General features: G+C 52.2%; 1 protein-coding gene across 3 annotated transcripts in view; it reads left to right on the top strand.

Moving 5' to 3' along the window:
* The first annotated feature begins 5879 nt into the window (after positions 1 to 5879).
* DCAF1 (DDB1 and CUL4 associated factor 1) overlaps positions 5880 to 6764 on the top strand; it is a 46611-nt gene continuing 45726 nt past the window's right edge. For all 3 annotated transcript variants that reach the window (XR_014958074.1, XM_021529161.3, XM_085590139.1), the window contains exon 1: positions 5880 to 6038. The gene's annotated coding sequence lies outside the window, so the exon portion shown is untranslated. The remainder of the gene's footprint in view (positions 6039 to 6764) is intronic.

Here is a 6764-nt window from a genome sequence, read left to right as displayed (position 1 = left end):
TCTGTGATAAAACAACTCATTTATACAAAATTAACATCTGCACATGTGCCTGCCACCATTATAGCCCACTTTCACCAGTATGCTTATTGTTTCCATGTGCATCAAAAACTGAGACAGAAACGCACTTGACCTAATTAACTCCTATAAAGAGATGTCATGAAGAAAGCAGATATAAAATCTGCACTTAAGACCTGATAAAAAGGAAAAAAAAAAAAAAAAAAAAGGAAAAGCAGAAAAAACCAAAACAAACCCCACCCTCCCATTAAAAAGGCTAATAGTCTTAAAATGGTATTTTTCCCTGGTTCTGTTTAGTATTTGTTTTTTAAAGCTGCTATTGCTACAAGTAATCCCTAAGATCCTTGTTGTTGAAAAACATAAAGAAGAATTTGTTTGTATTCCCTGTCTGTATCTTGCAGGCATTTCAGTGTGCTGTGCATAGTCTTTTCTTTCTTCCTTCTTTGCTGGTTGTTTCCTAGGGTAACAAAACAGATAAAAAAGGAAAACCCTTGTTAAACCACAAAACTAGCAAGGGATTTTGTGTAGTGCCTGAAACGAACTTTTAATGTTCCCAGTTAGAGAGATGAGTTTAGTTAGGAAATGATGTCTTGTTGCCATGATGCCACTTTCTGTATACTAACTGTCCCCCACTTTTCTCATGTTCTCCCTTGTATAGTCTCTGTGCATGGTTTATCTGTGTGCTTCCAGTCTCCCAAAGGCTCTTTCCTTTCATAGTTTCATACCCCTCATAACTCATATAACTAATATATCACAGGACACACCAATAACCCTGTTTTTCAGTAATTTGGGAGAAAGGAGAGGTATGAAAATCTGCTTGAAGTCGCTGGTGTGTGTGAGAAGCCAAGCACAAAGCTCTGAGCAAGTCTGCAGTAGCAGTGTGGTCAGGATTTGGGGGCCATGCTGCTGCAAGCAAGAGGTGTATGGCAGTGTATACTTCATGCAACACTGATCACTTTGTATTATTTAACTTTTTTGTTGACTTTCAGCCTGCAAACTCAGATGTGCTGTCACTCAGATGCTCAGCTAGGCAGATTTATGTGCTCTTGGCATCACACTGAGTGTCTGAATGGAGCGTTTTGGCACCAGCCTGTTTGGAAGAGAGCTTTTTGCCTGCTCATGTTCTCATTAGTATCTGAGCTGATGAATGACATTCTTCTGCATTTCCATGTTCCTAGATATAGATCTGGCTTCTCTCTTCAGTCTGGGTTAAATGCTCAGGGAGAGCTGGCTGGGGAGTCTGTCTGCACTGCTGAATCCATGCAAACACCGGGAGAGCCTGGGGAGCAGCCTGCCTGATGGCAAGTCCTGCAGATCCTGTGAGTGTCCAGAAGAGTTAGTGCAGGTGGCCATGGTAAGGTCCTTGATACTTTCCTGTGTGAACTGCTTCTGCTGATCTACAGTAGTAAAACAAGACACAATGGTAGCTCAGCCACTGGCAAAATGTCGGTCTCTCCCCAGCCCCTCCTCATAAATAGCGTAGCTGGTTTTAGTTTGTGTTGCTGTTTTAACTCCAGCCCAGAGAAAACCTGCCCCAGAAGTGTTGTCATCACTATCCTATCAGCAGCCACAAGCAACCACCCTTGAAATCCTTTTTCAGTAGGTGCCATCAGCCTGCTGTCACTGTTCCCCTTGTATCACTGTGAGAAACTTCTCCTTGAGCTTTGCTTGGCCTTTTCTGCTGGAAGGAAACCCCAAATGCTCTTTCCACACACAAGAGCAGGCATAATTCTCAGAAAAGGTGGCAACTGCATTCCCTGGATCAGCACCGCCTCTGCTGCCCTCCGTGTGTTTCCTTTTTCCATTCCATTGATGAGCGAGTCTCCCCTGCCTTTCCCACCGTCAATCAGAGATAGCAAATGAGCTCAGGCAGAATTCCATTGAATTTTGCCTGCCCTTTTACATTTGATGTCTCTCTCCAGTTGTTGGGTGGTTTTGCTCTGTGTGTGAGCACACAGATGGCTCCTCTAAGCACCTCGGCCCCGGATGATTGCTTGTTAATTTTTGCTTTGGGCTATTTTGAGCTTTTTCCTCTCCTCCTAAGAGGAGACTGGTGTGGTGTGATGATGCCGGTATGCCACCTAGTGATTGAACAATTCCCTTGTCACACTTAATTTATCGGAACCCTCCGCACGTATTCTGGCCCCATTTGCCCATGCTCACCTGGATCTCAGGTAACCTGTGGCAATGCCTGCAGCCCCTTTGCTCTGCTCAGTCTGTCCAGGCAGAGGAGATCCCACTGAACTGCTTTTCCCCGCTTATTTCACTTTGTACCTTTTTCCCCCTCTTTGCACCTCTTTCTACTGTATTATCTGCAGTCTTGTGATGTGGGCAAGAAATGGGAGATCATTTTAGGGGTGTCGGCTGCCAGTTTGTAGGTCACCCATGGCCATAATCTAATCCATCAGGCAAAATTTTTGTACAACGTGAAAATTTAGCTCTAGATACATGTCAGTCAGATGCTCTGGGGGAGTCTCGACAGCGTTCAAAGCCCTTCAGGAAAGAGGGGTATCATTGCAGATATTTATCTGCTTCACCCCTCATAAAACCACTTCTGAAGTATTTGGGCAGATCCAGGCTGGGAGAGCAATAGATGGTCTTAGGGTTGGAACCGAGGCCTTTTTGTCCGGGTTTTGTGCCTGCTGGCCACTCCCCAGATCCCCAGAGGCACACAGGAGACTGGCAGGGTGGAAGGGGAAGGCACTGGGCAGAGAAGCGCCTCGCAGCCCGCTGGCCGCCTGTGCTGCCCTGGCAATGAGCTCTGCTCCCAGGCGCAGCTCCCCAGACGTCTGACCTCCCACCCGCTTCTGCAGTCCCCGGGGCATGGGCGTTGCAAAGGAACACCCGTCAGTTTACAGGCAGCTAAGCAGGGCAGGTTCAGACCCTCCCAAAGGCTCGGGTCCCGGCATTGTACCCTTCCCTGGATGCTGCTGGGAAATCCAGCCGGGTGCTGGGCGCAGTTGCAGCTGCAGTGATACAGAGTGCTGGGAAGGGACTGAACTCTATTCTGGGCTCGCTGCTCACCTGCCATGAGTCACGCAGCAAAATTGTGCTGCAGAGGCTGGTACTGCTGGGTCAGTAACCACCGTCACAGCTGCCCTTCAACAGGAGCTCAGTCACAGGGAGAAACACGGTGACAAGCAAACTGAGTCCCACAAAACGTTGGGACAATTAATGAGAAGTTAAATGTAGGAAGTCAACAAACTTTATCACTGTAGATCTGTGGTGGAGGTCAAGGTGAGCAATTAGCACTCCTAAAAGCCTAAAGAATCCGTCATCTCCTTGTAGAACAGCTGTGGTGAGGCGTGTCTGAATGTTGTGATTTTTTTGATAATGACCTTTTTCTCATTCTCAGAGTGAAGGTCTGTTCAGGCAGAAGTTGAAGCTGCAGCCTGAAGCCTGGGTCTGGGGCTCTCTACCTTTGCCAGCAGCTGTGAGAGATGAAGCATCCTGGACAATTTTCCATCCCTAGCTGTATTCAAGGCATCCTTTGGAAACACGATTTTTGTCTTCCTGGCTTCTCACAAAGTATTGTTTCCCCTCTGATCTCACAGCTAATTGTCTTTAAGTCTAGAAGCTTATTAGGGCCCCATGAAATGGATTTACCCTCTCCTGGTAAACCACAGTATTGTGAGATGATCTGGGATGTGACAATAATGGGGAGAAGTGGTTACTTTGTTCAGGGAACCTCAAACTGTGATCCAGCCTTAAGTCATTGTTACCATCAGTTGGCCATCCTGTGGAATATGTTGTTCTTCTGGCAGAGGAGCTCATGGAGCTGAACCTTCCCTTCCTTGCACACCACAGGCCTCTCTCTCAGCTATAAGATCCCACAGGGAAAGAGGTGCCAGCTCACTGCTGGCCTCTCATTTTTACTGCTCTGCAGTCCACAGCCATATTTTGCATTTGTTTTGTGGCTTTTTTCCCTTCCATTGCATCATTAAGGTGAAGTGTTGTTGTCAGGGTGGGGGCTTACTCACTGCATCCAGTGCTGCAGGATTCCCACTGTTACACTCATTATCCTGGAGTTAATCAAGACTGACAATCAAATGTTGTAAGTGTGGTAGCAGAATCTCTACCTGTGCAAACACTGCCTGGGGCAGGGATTTATGCTGCTCCAGTGCAAGAAAGTGGGGCATCTTAGACAGGAATGGTACTTGTGAAGATTTTCCTTGGGAGGGAGTGCCCTCTTTCCCCTTATTTAGTCATTTTTAAATTAATATTTATTCTTCTATAAGAGAGGCTTCTGCCAATACCTGGGCAATTACTAGAGCACAGCAGCATAAACTGGGATTTCAGCTTTCATGCTGTCTTGTTCCTGAAAAGTGAACCAGCAGGATTCCCACCTACCCTGTGGGAAACAAGAATGTTAGACTGAATCCTTCCCAAATATCTTTGAGGTGTGGAAATGCAGGAACTGTAGGCCTGAGCATTTCAGGCAGTTTGTAGAGAAGGTTGTGGCAGAGCCAGGGGGTGACTGCAAGCCGTGCCCTGTGCCAGCAATGTGCCAGACTCTGGCATTGAGCAGCAGGCTCCGAATCTCCTCACCTGCTCAAGTGAACTGGGAAGTGAACACAAATTTCTCTGAGAAGAGACCCTTTCTCCAGTGCACCATAGAAACAGCAGGAATTGGAAACCCTAGTTTGCTCTCAGCCCTCTGAACATGGGGATGAGGGGTGGGAATGCTGATCTCTGCAGCTCCTCCTGAACAGCCCCACGGCTGCCTCGAGGCTCCCAGGTGCCTTGCAGGGGCGAGGGAAGAAAGTGCAGCTGTGGATGTGATGATCTTCCCTGGATAATAATACTGCAAGCAGGTCTGATACTTTTGATGCTCAACCAGCCACGAGGGCCTGGGTGAGCAGTGTGCTTTTCTGATCTTCCTTCCCCTCAGTAACTTCACTGAGAGCACGTGGATATTCTCCATGGGTAACTTGATAGAGCAGGGCAGGGGACCGTGCAGAGTAACAGTTCATTACCACTGTAAAAGCACACGAAAGCAGGGATATTCCCACGGTGGAACCAACAGAGAAAAGCAATCCCAGAGGAACAGAAGACTGCATGTGGAAGGCACACAGGGATGGGGCTATAAGGGTTTCTTTGCACACAGACTGTCATGACAGGCAGGTGCATAACTTCCCTGCAGTGATAGAGGGGAGGACTGGGAAGTGGATGAGGACTGGAGCTCATAATGAGCAGCTGTAGGAAGGGTGGGAACGTGGGAAGAGGAGTTTTCCCGAGACACTCAGGAGAGCTCGAGTCTCCTCTTCCTCCTTTGTCATCGTCCAGAGCAGAGGTGAAAGTGGGTGTTCGGCTCCGCAGTGGCTTTAACTACAGCTGCCAAAATCAGCCCTCGTTCAAGTGTGAAGAAGCGGGACGCTGTTCCTTCCTGCGCTGGAAACAAGAGGAGGAATCACTCTGGAGCAGGAGCTGGCGCGCTCGGCACCGAGCTCTCCCTGTGAAACACCTCGCGGTGCAGCTGGAGTTGAACAACACCGCGAACAACGTCCAGCCCTGAGAATGGAAGAGCAGCCGCAGCTGGTGATGGTCCCGCCGTGGGGCTGGAGGGCGGATGGCGGCGTGCCCAGCAGCACGCCGCTATCGGGGCGGACACGCAGGTATCGGGGCCGACAGCTGCTGCTCGGCGGCTGCTCCGGGCCGCGGAGCCAACAGGCTCGCCCCTCCCCTGGAGCGCCTGGTAGAGCACCGACCCCTCCGCCCGCAGCTACACCGCTGGGCAATGGCGGCGCCCAGCGGGAACTACAGCTCCCAGCACCCTCTGCGGCGGCCGCTCCCGGGAGGACACATGCGCCCTGCGCGAACTCCCTTTCCCGGCAGGCCGGCCGAGAGCGTGGCCCCCGCCCCTCTCCCTCGCGGCCGTGACGCGCTCGCCGTGACGCAGCGCGGTGACGCAAAAAAGTGTGCGCCCTGCACAGCGATCGCGGCCGCCGCGGGGTGCGCGGGGCCGGCAGCAGGGGCCGGGGGCGGCGGTACCACCACCACCACCACCGCGGGGCAGCGCGCAGGTACCGGGGTCGGGCTGGGCGGGACGCGCCGCCGCCGCTTCCCCGGAGCCGAGCCGGGCCGGGTCGGGCCGGTTGGCGGCCGCGGCCTCCGCTTCGGGCAGGGGCAGCGGCGCAGGGTGGGGGAGGGGGGGCGCCTGAGGGGCGCGGGGTGGGCTGCGGGTCCGCCCCCACGCTAGGGGGCGCCCTCGGGGCGGGGGGCCCGGCCTGACCCGGCCCGTCCTGTCCCGTCCTGTCCCCCGGCCCGTCCCGGCCCCCCCGGCGGCACCGGGCCTGCGCCGCCCCGCCCGGCCCGCCCCCTGCGCCGGGCTCTTCCTCCTGCTGCCGGGGCCCGCTCGGGCGGGCGGCTCGCTGGCTCCGCGCTGCCCCGCTCTGCTCCCTGCCGGCCTCCAAACCTTGGGCCGCCCGTGCGTCCCGCCGGGCCGGGCGGTGCGGGACCCGCGGGAGCTGTTACCGGCCTCTTTCCCCTTGCCGCCGCCCGGGGAGGAATTGGTGTTGAAACGGAGCGGGGCTTTTTTTTTCCTTTTTTTTTTCGTATTTTGTAGACAGCAGAAGTTTGTTCCTGTTTTTTGGGCTTGTCCTGCTAGATCAGAACGTAGTTCTGAGTTTGTTTTGTAAAAGGAGAATTTCCGGGAAACTGAATAACCTTGTGGTTTTCCCTGTCCTTAAAATGCCTTAATAGTAATAAAAAAACAAACAAAAAACGAAAACAAAACCGGAAAAACCCTC

This window comes from Lonchura striata, chromosome 12 (assembly GCF_050655825.1).
Source record: "Lonchura striata isolate lonStrDom1 chromosome 12, ASM5065582v1, whole genome shotgun sequence".
Taxonomy (NCBI): Eukaryota; Metazoa; Chordata; class Aves; order Passeriformes; family Estrildidae; genus Lonchura; species Lonchura striata.
This window is presented reverse-complemented; position numbering and strand designations above follow the sequence as displayed.